The sequence below is a fragment of the Rhinopithecus bieti genome, unplaced genomic scaffold (genome assembly GCF_001698545.2).
Source record: "Rhinopithecus bieti isolate Rb0 unplaced genomic scaffold, ASM169854v2 scaffold_1295, whole genome shotgun sequence".
NCBI lineage: Eukaryota > Metazoa > Chordata > Mammalia > Primates > Cercopithecidae > Rhinopithecus > Rhinopithecus bieti.
The window spans coordinates 6775298-6793990 of NW_016803880.1; positions in this window are offsets into that span (position 1 = coordinate 6775298).

Genomic DNA, 18693 nt, shown 5'->3' on the forward strand with positions numbered 1-18693 from the left:
TTTTTTTTTTTTTTTTTTTTTTTTTTTTCAGAAGCTTACTTTATCATGACAGAATCAATATTAATTTGTTGGCCATGCAAGGTGGTTCATGCTTGTAATCCCAGCACCTTAGAAGGCCGAGGTGGGAGCATCACCTGAGGTCAGGAGTTCAAGATCAGCCTGGCCAACATGGCGAAACCCCATCTCTACTAAAAATGCAAAAATTAGCCAGGCGTGGTGGCGCATACCTGCAGTCCCAGCCTCTCGGGAGGCTGAGGCATGAGAATCACTTGAACTCTGGAGGGGGAGGTTGCAGTGAGCTGAGATTGTGCCAGTGCACTCCAGCCTAGGGAACAGAGCGGGACTCTGTCTCCAAACATATATGTTGGAAACATAAATGTTTTTGTTTGTTGACGTGTACTATATAGAGATGACTGTAACACAAAATCATTTCTGCTCCTCTTCCTGGATGCTCAGCAAAATTACTTTACCAGCCTCTCTTGCAATCAGTGTGGTCATTTGACCAAATTCTTTTTAATAAAATGAGAATTGAGTGTGCTGCTGTAATGCTCAAGTCTTTAACCCAGCAGGTGGGCTGTCTCCATTGCTCTCTTCTTCCTTCTATCCAAGCACTGGGCATGATAGACCAGCTTTATGATATGAACAATGGCAAGACCCTAGAAGACAGCAAAGTACTGTTTAAAAAGTAGCCTGGGTCCCGGTGTGGAAGACAGCTAGCTACCAAGCAGGAACACCTATCTATACTATCAATCAATGAATAAATAAATACCCTTTGAGTCTTTCTGTCACAGTGGTTTAACCTATATGAATGGTAAGTTTTAATATAATATTTTTTAACTTTTGAGTAAGTTCTGTCATTTTTCACACTCTAAGGTGCAACTGTACAGATATTTTCAGGACTTTTTTTCTGTACTTCTTGATTTCTGACTCTTAGGTCAAACTAGCATTTAAATCTTATTTCTTGTTATAGTTGAGAGCAAAGCCTCTTTCAGGTTTTCTGTTTACCTCGAAGGCTTTTCTGCTTGGCTTGCCTAATGTGCTGATTTGCACGCGAGATGAACTTCGGCTCATCTTTTAAACCTGAAAGCTTATATTCTGATGAATATAGCAAACATGGTGAAAAAGCACTAATATGCACAAAATCTGTCAATTCTCCACACCCCCTGCATTGCGAAGGCTCTTATTAAGACCGCAAAATGGCAGAATGCAGATGGTGGTCATGAAAAGTTCTCTTCCTAGGTACCACACGTAATATATTAGATGCCTTCACCTGAAGAAATTACATGATGTATAGAAGCAATTTTAGAAAATAGCATGTACATTTGACTACATTCATAACTATTTTATACTCTGCTTTAGAGTCCTGGCTATTATGGCGTCTTGCGAGTGACTGTAATTTTTGTAAACTATAGAAGAGTAGTCCATTCTGGAACACCTACTGTACTGCCAACTTACTCTTGGGCATATAATCCAGAGGTTATTTCCAAGATTTAGAGACCTTTACCCCCTTAAATCATAGAGTAATTAGATTAGAAATTTCTTGAGTGATTATATCATATTAATTCCTGCTTTTACCGGAAACTGAGCTATACTATAGATACCAATATCTACCCAGTATAGAAAATTTCTCACAATCCCGTGGTGAATCATTCTTTGTTAGAAATGACAAATGACACTGAAGTAAATGCTAGAAATTTAATATATTCTGTATACCCAAGTTTCTGCTCACCTATTTATCATCCACTTAATTACCACCATTTGTACTTTGAAATAAATTGCTGTACAGTTTAATACAACTCTAAGGATGAAGGAAATTATAAAAACAATGGATTCTAAATAATTGGAAGGCAAAAAATGTTCTGTATGTGTTTATATATTCACATAATCAGTGATGTGAGAGAACTAAAATATTTTTAAATACCAACAAAGTGTAAGCTTTTCCCAAGATTATTTCAAAAGTATGTATATTTCATTCTCCTGGCCATGTTTCCCGTCTTACTTATTTCATCCATTACACTAAGAACTTCAGCATTTTTTTTTTAAAACTTCCCACCTTATGCTAATTACATTGATAATGTGATCGATGATGACATAATGAAGATGCAATTTGGAGTGATCCAGACTACCTCAATCCATTTTGAAGTCCCTGGGACACTTGCATTGTTATAAACCAATAAACATACAAGAATAATACAATTCATTTGTCTAATTAGTCTTAAGCCCTGAGAGCCAGCACCAGTGCCTGGATGGTTATATACTAAGTGTGTGTGCAGAATGTACACATGATTTTCAACTTTAAATATAATAAAATGCTAAAAACATCACATGGAATATGTTTCTGCTTAATTAGGTTTAACTCTACCATGTTATACATAGCATTTCGGGGGTGATAGGTGACACAAACATTTAATAATCTAATTCAAAAGAGGTCATATATTCTGTATTTCTTTTCTTTTCTTTTTTTTGAGATGGAGTCTCACTCTGTCACCCAGGCTGAAGTGCAGTGGCACGATCTCAGCTCACTGCAATCTTTGCCTCCCAAGTTCAAGCTATTCTCCTGCCTCAGCCTTCCGAGTAGCTGGGATTACAGGCATGCACCACCATACCCAGCTAATTTGGTATTTTTAGTAGGGACAGGGTGTCCCCATGTTGGCCAGGCTGATCTCAAACTCCTGACCTCAGGTGATCCACCCACCCCAGTCTCCCGAAGTGTTGGGATTACAGGCATGAGCCACCACGCCCAGCCTATTCCATATTTCCTCTAATTGGGAGTATTAAGACTCTTTAAAGTTTAGTTGCATAGGGTTCTTGCACAAATTTTGGGTTCTTGTACAGATTTTATAAAATAGGGCACGTGGAGGCCTAGATGAGTTCTTTAGTTTGTTCAGTAGTGCATAAAAAGGAGGAGCTGGACTAAATGGAGAAGGCTTATTTGTGGTTCGCTTGCCTCCTCTTTATGGTATATGCACATTTTTCTTCCCCCTTCTTAACATTGTTTTATTCCCTTGTCCTCTTTTCACTTATAACACAACATAGTGAGGGAAGTTTCTACAGGGGCATTTTTCTAGTTGACCAGTTTAGGGGTTTGTCAAGACTAATTCTTTTTGCCTTTAAGGTTAGGCCAAAGATGTTGTAGAACGATCCACAATCTGCTACTGTGGGTTTCTTTCCATTTAAATGGGTAGGCATGAATGGTTAATCTAGTAAGTCTGCCTGTATGAAAGTAATTTCCTGTAGGAAAAAAAAAAAAAAGGCTTACTTTTTTTGTTTGTTTGTTTTTTGTTTTTTGCAGCTTTCACTTTATATTGAGAACTATCATTCTTGGTTCAATGATGATCAAAACAAAGGTGTCAAATTTAACATCCAAACAATAGCAACATAAAGATTACAACGGTAAATAATATAATAAGCTATAAATAACTTGTTTTCTCATATTTTAGTGCAAGGTAATTTTAACATAATTTTACTTAAGAGCAGGATCTTTAAAAGGAACTTTACTTATATTTATGTATGTATTAATTATTTTAACTTAGTCCTAATACAAGGATATACATGGTTTTCTAGAATTTGACTTCCATGAAGAGATTGCTCTGAAGATGTGAATATTTCTAAAGCTCCTTGGAAGTCAGAAAGCCTTGGTGGTTTTCCTAGATGAAAAATGAGAGAATTGTCATGAATCAGGAAAATTTGAAGTGTACATAAATATTCAACACTTGCCCAGGGTATTCAGTGTTGTTCTCCTCAAAAATTATGTTAATTGGGTCAAAGTCTTGTTTTCATGTAATTTTTATTTCCTTTGGAGTACCTTGCAGAGTTCTAGGCACTTGGTGAATTTTAGTAAATATTTGTTAAATAAGTATGTGAGGTTTAATACCATGACAGTCAGCAGTTCATTTCAAATGTTTAATTATTTCTTTGTAACCAAACACCTGTATCTTAGAGTTTTAAAACTATTATCATTTTATTCTTTCTCATGAGACTGAGTCTTTGGAAGGCTCTGCAGATCTAGGTCATATTTGGCTGATGTTGGAGATGAGTCAGTGGGAACTGGCTGGTCTGAGACAGCCTTAGCTGAGATGCATCAGCTCTGCCCATTATAGTCTCTAATCCTACAGCTGGCCAGTCCAAGGCAAACGGGCAGCATTCCAAGAGAGTGGCAGCATGCCAGCTTTCTGGAGGGCTAGGCTCAGAATGCCACACCATGACTGCCCTGCATTCTATTGTCCAAATCAAGTCACAAGGCCAGCTTGGATTCAGGGGATAGAGAAAGCAAGTCCATCTGTAAATGAGAAGAGCTGCAACGACACGTACAAACAGCATGCATAACAGGGAGCTGTGGTCAGCAGGGGGAGGTTTTGCAATCAACGTTTGAGACATTCAAGCAAAAACTAAATAGAAAGAAGTCAGGATATTCTCAAGGCTCAGAAATGCAACATGATGAATTTATCAGTAGTTCCTTTTCTTTTCTTTTTTTTTTTTTAATCCTATGAGTAACTTACAATGACAGAAAAAATAAATCCATAATTTTTGTCAGCAGAATTAGCTTCATTCGATTGACTTATGCCATTTGTCAAAACAGAACAATCAGTCGAGGTCCCACTAACTACGTAGCATTGGATTTGTCAAAGCCATAATTTTCACAAACTGGGCATTGCTACATTGCTACTAATAGCACATGGCTTCTCCTGGGAGAGACTTTTTGGCTTCTCTGCCTTTTTTTTTTTTTTTTTTTTTTTTTTTTTTTTTTTTTGGTGTTGGTTTTTCCTCGAGTTTTCTGCAATCCTTCCTATGTAAATGTGTATCAGTTGCCACAAAAATCCACTTATACTACCAAGAATCATTGACTTAGTAACTCTGATGATGTTAATTTTTTGTGAAGTGATGCACAAAACAACAAAAGCTTTTTATAAATAAATTCTGGAGCATATACTAGCTTTTCAAAATGATATATTTAAATTCTTCAGCCTTTTAAAGCTTTTGGCTTGTGGAGACAGGAGAAAGAGCTTAAAAGTTAACTATTTTATCAACATTTGTGTACAACTTTAAATAAAAGATAAATATTTTATTACTAGCATTAATCATTTAATTAAAAATCTGATTTTCTTCTTTACTAGAGTCAATATTTTTGTCATTATATAAATATGCATACAGCAAATATCAATCTGAATGGAATCAGTATGAGAATAAAGGAGGCTATAATCAAAGATGCAGATCTGATGTTGCATCTTGTAGGGCATCTAGAATTGAGTATGGAACTTTACATGAGGGAAGCAAGAGTCTAGGTTATCTGGTGCTCTACTATAGTTACGGGTTGAACAGCCTAGAAGATTGGGGTCTCATTCCTTTTCCCCAAAATCCCACTTTCTGCTATGTTTTTGGGATGGAGCATCCATATCTTTTCCTCCAAGAACTCACTCTGTGACCTACAGTGGCCCCAAATTGCTAGTTAAAATCAATGCTAGTGACATATCTATCTATTCTTTCTTCTTCTTCTTTTGATTAGTAATTACTTAATTTGCTATCTCAGTGATAGCACTGTAAGCTTTGCACCCTAAGCTTATTTAAGTGTATCAGAAGGAATAGTGAAAGATATGAGAATCAGAACCTAAGCAGATTAAAGTACAGTTAATCTATAGGAAGTCAAATCCATACCAAGATAAGATTACTGAGTTTTACACACATCCCGCAGCTAAAGAAGAGTCTGTATTTCAGAAATGTTGTTGCTTTTATACTTTAAAAATTTGTTGTGAGAGTTTTTAAATATTCCACTTAGAAAGTCAGTTATTAAGGATCATCAATTGCTAAAAAAGTTAATCATAAGCACTAGTAGTGTCTTGAGAGAAAATGAAGTAAATTATTAAAAATCAAAGTACACATGTAATTTAGAGAACACTTAGAGGCAAAAGAAGAAGGTTCAAGTTTAGTTCATTGTAGAAGAAACCTAATTATAAACCTACCATTTGTAAGCAAAATATGTATATTGGTGCCCTTTTTCAGAAAAAAAAAAAAAAAAAAAAAAAAGCCCTTCTGAAATTCCTTTTGTAATAATGAAGACTCCCCCTGCAGAGCTGCAATTGACCTAACCCTTCCGGATAAGAAAATTTCACAATAAGTCAAATCTTATAATAACGTTGTGACATCTGAATCCCTCCATTTATGATGGTCCTCTTATCATTAGTGAAAAACAAAAACACTAGTAGAAATAGATTAGAGAATACTAGTTTAAATATAAAAGTTCCAGTTAAATGCCTTGTGATTGTTTTAATTTCTAACCAAAAATAACTCAAAACCCTAAAGTAACTGTAAAGTAACAGTTGAATTTTATTTTCTTTTTACTACCAAACTAGTGGTTAACAATTAAAGAATGTTAACCCTCTCCATAGTAGAAATGATGTCTCTGTGTTATAAATCTGTATATCCTCATTATTTAGTATTACCCTGACATTTAGTAGGCATTTCACAACTGTGTTTGTTGAGTGAATCAATTAACCAATGGCTGAGTAAAAATAAATAAAGCTTAAGACTGAGAGTGATTAGACCGTTTGTTAGCCCAAAAAGGAAAGATTTGTAAACAGAGAAATCCTAGTGTAGTCATAACTATTAGAAATCAGAAGGAAATATTTTGTGGTTGTTGTTGCTGCAGATGCTATTGTTTATTCTCCAAGATTTTAATCAGCATTTCATAAAGTTGAAAGCAAAAATGTGGTTTATTGGAATATTTGGGCCTAGATAAATATTGGATAAAGTATCTTAAGCCTTCTCATTTCCCTCAGTACTAATTAAGCCAGCAACATCTACAACCATCTCCAAAAGCAAATAATTTACCTGTCATAAACTCAATATCTGACATATTCTTCCATTGGCTTTGCTTACAGCTTTGTTGAATTCATTGACAAAGGAACCTCTTGTTTTATGAAAAGAAATGTATTATCTTAAAACAACTTGAAAATGCAGACTTAGTGAAAATACTGCATTATTTTATTTTCTTATATAATTGTCAGATTTCTCTTGTGTGATGTGGAGATTTGATTTACATTTCTTAAGTCAGGGCTAAATGCTCTTATCTGGTAAATAGCCAACAAAGTTTAAGTCTTTATATACCTTTTGTACACAAAATAATTTTTAAAAATTCAAACCCCTCTTTCCCCAAATCTTGTGTCCTTAATCATCAGCTAAATGTTCTAAATAAATAAATGCAAACCTGATGTGAAAGAAAGAGGGAGATTTTGATCTCAGTTATTCATATAATTCAGTTCCTGGATGTTTATGCTGATTGAAATCACCAGATTCTTGTGCAAACCTCTGCTTCTGTTTACCTGTATAAACACAGAATGTATTATGTTGGTGTAGTTTTATGGGGAAAAATTGCTAGCGCTTTGGAGAATGACTCAAGCATTTTATCTAAACTTGGACTGAATATCTTCCTATTTATGTATTTTGCTAAGAAAACAAAACTAGCAGGTCTGAGCCATCTCAAGAGAAACTTTGTGTTTTTCTTACATGAAGAGCATGTACTTAGATTGGATGTTTTGTCTTATAATATTCAGTATTTCCTTATTTTAGGAGAGGAAACTAAGACTTAACAATGATTTAAAGCAAGAAATACTTTCGGTGTAAAAATTTCAAGCATGCAAGCGGTTCATTTTGCAAAAGCCTTCCAACTTTTCAGACAATCAGTGCCTTTTTTTGCCTGTTTGTATAGTTTTCTTAAGGGGATTCTTATGAAAGCAAAATTAATTAGCTGGGACTACAGGCATGCACCCCTATGCCCAGCTAATTTTTGTATTTTTAGTACAAATAAAAGATAAATATTTTATTACTAGCATTAATCATTTAATTAAAAATCTGATTTTCTTCTTTACTAGAGTCAATATTTTTGTCATTATATAAATATGCATACAGCAAATATCAGGGTTTCATTCACCATGTTGGTAAGGCTGATCTCAAACTCTTGACCTCAAGTGATCAACCCATCTTGGGCTGGCATTACAGGCATGAGCCACCACACTGGCTTGGAAATTTTCTTAAGACTACCTGCAACCTGCCCATTAGTATCTGTGGTATTTCTGATATGTCATTCTGCCTTTTCAGAAGTCAGGAGGTAGGAGAAGAAGAATCAGGAAATTTATTAGAAAATATTCAAGTTTGTGCTATTTGAAGGCTACAAATACAATCTCCTGGTCTGTCCACTGTTGGTCACTGGAGAAGAGATCAAGAGAGAGGATGGCAAATGTAACACTATTTCCCATAGTGTCACTGAGAATGCATTAAGTTTCCTAATTGTGAGTAATGACATGAGGCATTTTGCCTGTAATATGCATGTTATAATTAAACCAAATCCTTACTATTATGTTTTAATCAGATAGAGTCCCAGCAGGAAACAGAGAGCCCATTCAAACTTGGCAAATTAAAGATAACTAAATAATGGGATTATTGTTGTGATGTAGTCAGAGTTTGGGTGAACCAGCAGGGAGTAGTATAGGGCTTCAAGCCTGCAACAGTAGGGAGACTTCACCAAGCCTATAATTGAAGGTTGTGATTTGTTACAGTGTCCAGAAAGAGTAGCTGTCTAGACAGGCCTACCTCATAGGAGTTGGGGCTTTCTACAGAGGGATCCTGTTGCTCCAGGGTGATTCAATATGTGTCTCAGTCCATTCAAGCTTCTAAAACAAAACAACATAAACTGGGTGGTTATACATCACAAAATGTATTTCTCAGAGTTCTGGAGCCTGAGAAGTCCAAGATCAAGGAGCTGGCAGAGTCATTGTCTCATGAGGGTCAACTTTCTGGTACATAGACAGTGCCTTCTTGCTGGACCCTCACATGGTGGAAGAGGGCGAGAGGTGTCTCTTAGGCTTCTAAGGTGCTAATCCCATTCATGAGGGCCCTACAATCATAACCTTATTACATTCCAAAAGCCCTACCTTCTAACATGATTACACTGGGTGTTAGGATTTCAACATATAAATTTGTGGTTACACAAATACTCAGACCATAGTCATAGTGAAGTTGTACCAACATCTCTTTTTCTTTTTAATCTCTGGATATCCTCCTAGGGTCACCTATTTGCCAAACTCAACAGCAAAACAGAAAATAAATCAACCCACTGCAGCAATTTATACAGTTTACGTTTCTGGATGCATAGAGCACGTGAGAGAGAGAGTAGATAATGAATATAAAACAGTAAGTCAATGGCATCCATTACAGTTTCCAAGGCCTTTTGTGATCTGAACCATTCTTTGTTTCCACCATTTCTATGCATACCATTTTCTTAATGACTTACTTTCCTTGGACCACCACAGTCTTCTTTCTCTTCCTACCAATGAAACAAATGTATACCCTAGGGCCTTTCCATTGTGTTTCATCTATCAGGAAAGGTCTTATTTAGATCCTAGATTCCTAACCATTTAGGAACATTACAATTGTCACCTACTCATTGAGGCATTCCAGAACCACCCAATTAAAAACATCTTCCTCACTGAATTCACTTTTTAACAAACTATCTTTTTTATTTATCTCATAACAGCTGCCACACCATACAATCTATCTTGGTCATTTATTTGTTGTTTTATCCACTTACTAGAATTTAGGTTTCTAGTCTAAGCACATTTTCTTTCTTGTTCATCACTGTATATTCAGTTTTTCAGATAGTTCCTGATCCATATGTTAGTTAGCTTATATACCCGGCTTACTTTCTTTCATAGATAGGAAACCTGTGGCATGTGTATCCAAACTAGTAAATGGTATGACACGGAAGTATAAGCTCAATTATTCTTAACTCCTTTAAGAATCACCACTAGGCCGGGCGCGGTGGCTCAAGCCTGTAATCCCAGCACTTTGGGAGGCCGAGACAGGCGGATCACGAGGTCAGGAGATCGAGACAATCCTGGCTAACACGGTGAAACCCCGTCTCTACTAAAAAATACAAAAAACTAGCCGGGCGAGGTGGCGGGCGTCTGTAGTCCCAGCTACTCGAGAGGCTGAGGCGGGAGAATGGTGTAAACCAGGGAGGCGGAGCTTGCAGTGAGCCGAGATAGCGCCACTGCACTCCAGCCTGGGCAAAAGAGCGAGATTCCGTCTCAAAAAAAAAAAAAAAAAAAAAAAAAACACCACTAAATTACACTACTTCTTAAAATTGTAATTTGAAAGAGAGTATAGTTTTGCTTGGAAACTAAGCTGATTAAAAACAAGTGTGTAGTTACAGACACAAACATTTCTAAGTTAATGTTGTAGAGTGGAGAATTCAAAATATTAAGTACATATAATTGTAGTTTTAGAATATAGCTTTAGATTTTTGATATTTTCCAATCATTAGCTGATGACTAAGGACACAAGATTTGGGGAAAGAGGGGTTTGAATTTTTAAAAATTATTTTGTGTACAAAGGGTATATAAAGACTTAAACTTTGTTGGCTATTTACCAGATAAGAGCATTTAGCCCTGACTTAAGAAATGTAAATCAAATCTCCACATCACACAAGAGAAATCTGACAATTATATAAGAAAATAAAATAATGCAGTATTTTCACTAAGTCTGCATTTTCAAGTTGTTTTAAGATAATGCATTTCTCTTCATAAAACAAGAGGTTCCTTTGTCAATGAATTCAACAAAGCTGTAAGCAGAGCCAATGGAAGAATATGTCAGATACTGAGTTTATGATAGGTAAATTATTTGCTTTTGGACATGGTTGTTGCTGCAGATGCTATTGTTTATTCTCCAAGACTTTAATCAGCATTTCATAAAGTTGAAAGCAAAAATGTGGTTTATTGGAATATTTGGGCCTAGATAAATATTGGATAAAGTATCTTACGGCTTCTCATTTCCCTCAGTACTAATTAAGCCAGCAATTGAAATATCCCATAAATTGTAATATGTTGTTAATTCATTTCATTCACATTTTCTAATATCCTTTGTAATTTCTTCTTTGAATCAAAGGTCATTTAAAATATCCATATATTTGGACCTTTTCTAATTGTTTTTTGTTGTTGTTATTAATTTCACATGGTCAGAGAACATGTGTGGACTATTTCTTTGTTTTTTGAATTCATTAAGTCATATGATGCCTCAAAAAATGGTCTACTTTGGTGAAATTCCCATGTGAATTCTAAAAAGCTGGGTATAGTGTTCATAAATTTTAATTCAAGTAATTTGAAAAATATTGTCACTTAAATACTTCATACGTTTATTAATATATGTGTCTAATTGTTTTATCAATTACTGAAAATTGAGTGTAAAATACTCAACTATGAGGGCGAACTAGTTTTTCCTTTAGTTGTCTCTACTTTGCCTCAATGACAACTAAGCTCTGATTTTAGGTACACACACATCTTATAGTAGCATACCTTCCTGGTAAAATTACACTTTTATCAATATGAAAAGTTCCTCTTTGTAGTAGATAAAACTGCTTGTCTCAAATTTCGTGTTGCCAAGTGTAATTACAGTCACATTTGTTTTCTTAGGCTTACTGTTTGCATGCCTTTTCTAGACTATTACATTATTTTTTCCTACTACACCTCATACATTTGAGCCATTTATTTAGAAACCAAACAAACAAAAACCAGGAAGACAATTGTTTCATGAGACCTGAAATTAAAATTCAGCATTAAGTGGTGCCTTGGCGTTTGGTAAAATTCGAAGGCATGTAAGTTCCCCTCCTTGTTGACTCCTAATAATAAGGCCCCCTAGCCAAACAACCTCCCTTATCATGGAAACCGGAAACAGTGTCTTCTTTTCCCTCAGTAGCAGGCTCTTGTTGTTTTACAGCCTCTGGAATTATTTAAACAAGCCAATCATAGTCTTCCTGAGAAACTGGAGTCACCACAACATCTTTGTTACTACAAAGCAGCCTACCTCCCGCAGTCTCTGCTTATTCACTCTGTTCCTGAGTGCATCCCCTGAGCGGCCATCATGGTCTGCAGTTATCTTCTCAGGCTGTGAATGTACATTACTAATAAACCGCCACCTATCTCATCTGTCCAATGCCAGGTGGTGTTTGTTTAGCCATCTCATATTACTTAGAATAGGGGATCCTTCTCTCAACAATAGGGTGAATATAAGGTGATTAGACAACATAATCTGTGTTGTAATTGCAGCACTTGTCTCTTTTCACCTAATCTGATGGTTGTAATGGTTAAATTTAAGACTATCATTTGTTTGTTATTTTCTTTTCTAACATATTTATTTTAATTTGTTTTACAATTTTTTTTATATCAATACTCTTGAGGGAACAGGTGGTGTTTGTTCCATGGAAAAGTTTTTTAGTGGTTATTTCTGAGATTTTGGTGCACCCATCACCTGAGCAGTGTACATTGTACCCAATGTATAGTCTTTTATCCCTCACCCTTTTCCCACCCTTCCCTCCGGGTCCTGCAAATCCATTATATCGTTCTTATGCCATTGTGTCCTCATAACTTAGACCCCACTTATAAGTGAGAACATACAGTGTTTTGTTTTCCATTCCTGCGTTACTTCCCATAGAATATTGGTTTCCAAGTCCCTCCAGATTGCTGCAAATATTATTATTTTGCTCTTTATTACCTTAAGGTATATCCCTTCTATGCCGATTTTGCTGAGAGTTTTTATCATAAAGTGATGCTGAATTTTGTCAAATGTCTTTTTCTGCAACTATTGAGATGATCATGATTTTTGTTTTGATTATGTTTATGTGATGTATCACATTCATTGACTGGCATATGTTAAACCATCCCTGCAGTACTGGTATGAAAGCCAGTTGATCATGGTGGATTATCTTTTCGATATGCTGTTGAATTTGGTTAGCTAATATTTCATTGAAGATTTTTGCATCTATGTTCATCAGGAATATTGGTCTGTAGTTTTCTTTTTTGTTAATTCCTTTCCTGGTTTTGGTATTAGGGTACCACTGGCTTCATAGAATGGTTTAGGAAGGATTCCCTCTTTCTCTATCTTTTGAAATATTTTCAGTAATATTTGTACCAATTCTTTTTTGAATGCCTGAAAGAATTCAGCTGTGAATCCATAAAACCTTGGATTTATTTTTTGTTGTCAATTCATTAATTACTGTTTCAATCTTGCTACTTGTTATTTTTCTGTTTAAATTTTTTGTTCCTTCCTGATTTAATCTAGGATGGTTGTGTACTTTCAGGAATTTATTCATCTCCTCTAGATTTTCTAGTTTGTGTACATAATGGTGTTCATGTAGAATTGAATGATCTTTTGTATTTCTGTGGTATCAGTTGTAACATCCTCGTTTCATTCCTGATTGTGCTTATTTGGACCTTTTCTCTTATTTGCTTGGTTATTCTTGCTAGTGGTCTATCAATTTTGTTTATTCAAAGAACCAGCTTTTTGTGGCATTTATCTTTTGTATTCTTTTTCTTTTAATTTCATAGAATTCTGCACTGATCATTATTTCTTTTTTTCAGATGAATTTGAGTTTGATTTGTTCTTGTTTCTCTAGTTCCTTGAGGTGTGAACTTAGATTGTCTATTTGTGGTCGTTCAGACCTTTTGACATAGGCATTTAATGCAATGAACTTTCCTGTTAGCACTGCTTTTGCTGTATCCCAGAAGTTTTGATCAGTTGTGTCACTATTACTATGAAGGTCAAAGAAATTTTTAATTTCCATCTTGATTTCATTGTTGACCTAATGATCATTGAGGAGCAGATGATTTAATTTTTTATGTATTTGTATAGTTTTTAGGGTCTCTTTTAGAGTTGATTTTCAATATTATTTCACCGTGGTCTGAGAGAGTACTTGATATTATTTAAATTTTCTTAAATTTATTGAGACTTGTTTTGTGTCCTTTCGTATGGCCTATCTTGTGAAAAGATGTATATTCTGTAGTTGTTGCGTAGAATGTTCTGTAATATCTGCTAAGTCCATTTTTTCTAAGGTATAGTTTAAGTCCATTTTTCTTTGTTGAGTTTCTGTCTTGATGACCTGTCTTGTGCTGTCAGTGGAGTATTGAAGTCCCTACTATGACTGTGTTGCCATCTTTCTCATTTCCTATTCTACTTGTAATTGTTTTATACATTTAGGAGCTCCCATGTTGGGACTGTGCTATTTTCCTTTTGGACTGATGCTTATAATATTACATAATATCACTATGTTTTTTAACTGTTGTTGCTTTAAAGTCTGTTTTGTCTGATATAAGAATAGCTATTCCTGTTCACTTTTGGTGTCCATTTGCATAAAATATCTTTTCCACCCCTTTACCTTAAGTTTATGTGAGTCCTTATTTATCAGGCAAGTCTCTTGAAGAAAGCAGATACTTGTTTGGTGGATTTGTATTCATTCTGCCATTTTGTATCTTTTAAGTGGAGCATTTAGGCAATTTACATTCACCACTAGTATTGAGATGTGAGGTACTGTTTTATTCATCATGCTAGTTGTTGCCTGAATACCTTTTTTTTTTTTCTTTATGTCATTGTTTTATAAGTCCTATGAGATTTATGGTTTAAGGCAGTTTTATTTTGGTGAATTTCTAGGTTTTGTTTCAAGATTTAGAACACGTTTTAGCATTTCTTGTAGTGCTGGCTTGGTAGTGGTGAATTGTCTCTGCGGTTTGTTGTTGTTGTTGTCTGAAAAAGACTTTTTCTCTCTTTTGTTAATGAAGCTTAGTTCTGCTGGATACACAATTCTTGGCTGGCAAATATTTTGTTTGAGGAGGCTAAAGATAGAACGCCAATCCCTTCCTATTTCTAGTGTTTCTGCTGAGAAATCTGCTGTTAATCTGATAGATTTTCCTTTGTAGGTTACCTCATGCTTTTACTGTTTTTATTGATTGGTTTTTGGTCTTGACAGTTAGTCATATTTTCTTCCTTCCTGGTACGTCTACTAATTTTCATAATATACTAGATATTGTGTATAGTCTGTTTCCATAGGTTTTGGTCTAGTTTGCATCTTCTGAAGAGGATTTATTCATTTGATTGTGCAAATACATTACCAGCTGATCATACTGAGGTTTTGTAGGCTTGGTTTTATACTATGTTCTAACAAAACTATTCTGTTTTACTCTTAGGATGAATTCCTCTGCTACCGGACATATTATTTAAGCTTAAGATATAGCAATTCTTAGGTGTGGATGGGAAGGCTTAGCTATTTATGGAGTCTGCTTCAGTTGGCATGACTCATACTGCAAACTATCTCTTCTCTGTATTGACTGGCAGTTTAAATATTTGTTCACCACTTTAGGCTTTTCTTCTTTGACTTTCCACTGAGCTCCTTAATACCCTTTACACGAGTCTCACTTCAGCGTATAATCAATATTTCAATGAAGTTTATATACAGATCTAATCTCCTCTTGTCTGCATGACCTCCTTTAATGGGTTTCCCTTCCCAATTTCCAGCTGCTTTTGAAAATCTGAAATCTGCCTTGGAAAGTCTGAAGCCGATAAAATCATATCTTTAGGCTTTAGTACTGGATGAATCTTGCATTGTAAATTATTGAGTTCCTTCAGAAAAACCCACATAAATGAATGTCACCTAGGCATAGTTCTCATCCTCATCTTTTAAAGTGTTCTCAACTCACTCTTTCTTTCTTTCTTTCTTTCTTTCTTTCTTTCTTTCTTTCTTTCTTTCTTTCTTTCTTTCTTTCTTTCTTTCTTTCTTTCTTTCTTTCCCTCTCTCTCTCACTTTATATAGGTATGTGTGTGTATATATGCACCCACACACCATATGAAAGAATAATGTGATACACACACAATGTAAGGGGGAAGAACCCTGCTTACTCAATTTTCCACTTGATGTATTAAATTAATGAATGGAAACAAAGAGTCAGAGGTGAAAACTAATGAGTGAATAATACTGATGTAGTACCATCAGAGTAGGAAAAAGAAGGCAATTCAACTAAATAGGTAAAACCACTTTTTTAGTATTCAATATACTCTGCACACTGCTATCCAGCAGTAATGTTCACAATTGAAAAGACAAAACCTATCTCCCTCTCCCGATGGTTCTCCAGTCCATTTTAGCATTATATTTCCCATTCATCACTTTTGTTTCTGAGCTTCTAAGAGTTTTTGAAGCTTATATCCCCAAGGATAAATTACTAAAAAAAGTCAAAAATAGATACAGCTTTGCTGTTCTAATAATATATACAATGATATTTGGATTTGTATGTATTTTCTGTCCATTTATTTAACCCATTATACTGAGTAGTTATTATGTATCATGCACTATTTTTGGGTTTCAAGAGTGTTGGTGAATGAAATAATGATACAATACAAGTACAAATTAGCATTTACACCATCTACAATTCTTACAGGTAGAATGTTTTGTGTCAGTTTGATATCCCTCTGAACCCAGGAGTCACTGTAGAATCCAGAGTATGCGCAAGATTGAGGTATTACTGCCTAGTTGACTATATTAAAATTTCTGTTGTCAAAGACAGGTAGGCAAATTCAATTTTCTGACTTTCAGTATGTTATGTCCTCTTCCATTAACCTTCTTTTTTTAACATGAAGATAATTTAATAAGTAACAAAGAGTATCAGTAACACAACTTGTTCTTCTAACTTAGTATGTCTTCAGTCCCCATCAAGTGACTTTTCCCCTAGATTGTCTAAGTTTTAATTTGCCCAGAAGGCCTGTAATCTGAGGCAGAAATTATTATTTTCTGGAGATTTTATATATATATATGGCTACTTATATTTTAATTACATATATGCCTTTTCTACAGTTTTCCCTTTTCCTCTGTTACTTGTCTCAAATATTATTTGTAGTATTATCTCTCAGTCAACTTCTTGCCACATTAATTATTTTTTCAAGATATTTAACACCAGTTTTCTACTACGTCATGACAATTGGCCTCTGTGCTCTTCCAGTTATAATAACAATAGTAGCAGGGCAAGTGGAAGCATGGGTTTAAATGTGTATTTATTACATATCATACATAAGACTTAGAATTTCTCATACATTCTCATCTACCCACATTCTTACTTAAAGATTCTATGAAGTAGGTGTCATGATTATCCTCAGTTTTACAAGAAGAATCTGAGAATATAATAGTCTCACACTTGTTTTCAATCTCAAAGAGATTTGTCTGACTCAGAGACTTTGTTCCTACTTGAGGTGTTTGGTTTTCTGTGTTGTATTTACAACTAATCCTCTGGACCTATTCCCAAAGTTGTTAGAAATGAGAGGTTACTGAGAACTTCTCTTTGTATTCAGTATCATCCAAGAATATTTCTAGAAAAGTAAGCTTGAACAAATGGATATAAGAATTCTCACAGAATGACTCCAGACTCCTAAGGGGTGGTAGTGGAAAGAGACTGATAACATGCCACCAGAAGTAAAAGTATCTAAGCAGGAATGCCTGCTAAAGTAGTTTGGGTATTCATTTGTAACCAATGATCTTGCTTAGTTCCTTATACACTTTTTTGAGAAGAAAATGGAACTGAATTGATTCTTGTTTGAACTCTCATATTTCCAACCTGCTGAGTAAAATTATGATTGAGGTGTGCATTTTATCTAGTAATATTTGGTCAGAAAATTCTGTTATTGAGGATATCGATTTAATGACAGGATCTTAAAATTCTCTCAAGTCTTACACAAACTATCAACATTCTATTATAGTTATGAAATACAAATTTTCAATGACCAGGAATCATGATATTATATTTATGAGAAAATGAATTATTCAATGAATTGGGCATTTTAGCTATATTTATACCAGTTGTCTTTCAACTGTACATTATGTTCATTATAGTTAACATTATAATTATAGTAAATAGAGGGAGTGCTGGTAATTTTTTTTCAGTTCCTTCCTCTGTTGACAAACAATAGCTTTAATGCATGTTTACAACAACCTTACAGAAACACTGCTTTATTTTCAGTTTAATAAGATAAAACCAGTGGAAAGCATTACTTTTAGAAGTGTTTGATATAGTATCTCTCCAGTTGAACTGAGAGAAAAAATCAATGTACATTTTCATTTTATGAGCTCTATGATGCAAAGTCTCAAGGTGTAATTCACAATTCTTCATAAGATTTTCTGACTACATTCTGCTTTTTTCTCTTCTAGTCCTTTTGTCTCAATCTTACAATTTTGGCAGGTTTGCAAGTCATTTTAGCCTCTGTCAGCCAAGATGAAATACTCTATTGGTGCAGTGAAATAAATATCTTAGTTTTCAGTAATACCAACATGGCTCCCTATATGATGTTCTTTAAACTTAATTTGGTAAGATTCTTTTAAATGTTACCTGCTCTTTACTTAATAAAACTCATATTTAGATGCTACAAATGTTGTGCTTTCTTGCTTGAGATTTTAATGGGTTTATCGTAAGATCGTATTGGGATATGTGAACATCCAGTTGAAAATACTCAGTCTTTACTACTGATGGAAAAGTCCTGATTGCAATACTTGCAAATTTCCTTAAGGAATGCTGTAATAGCCTGCCTCCCAACCCCGCATAAGTGGAAGCCAGCAAAAGTCAGCTTTACAAATCCCCTTCCAATTTTCCAAACCCCTTTAAAATTTGGTTTTGCCAGGAGACATGTGCCTCAATTTTGAGTAGTCTTTTAGACTTTCTTACTGGCTGGTATGTAGAAATATCTTAGCTTCTAACTCTAGAAAAGCCAAAGGCCAGAAAACGTTTTATGCAGATAATATCTACTTAAAAGTTAAAAATTCTGGAAAGAAAACTCTAAATGTCAAGATTAATAAACTCTATCAACCTAGGAAAACAAATCATTTAGAAATTTTGGGAAATA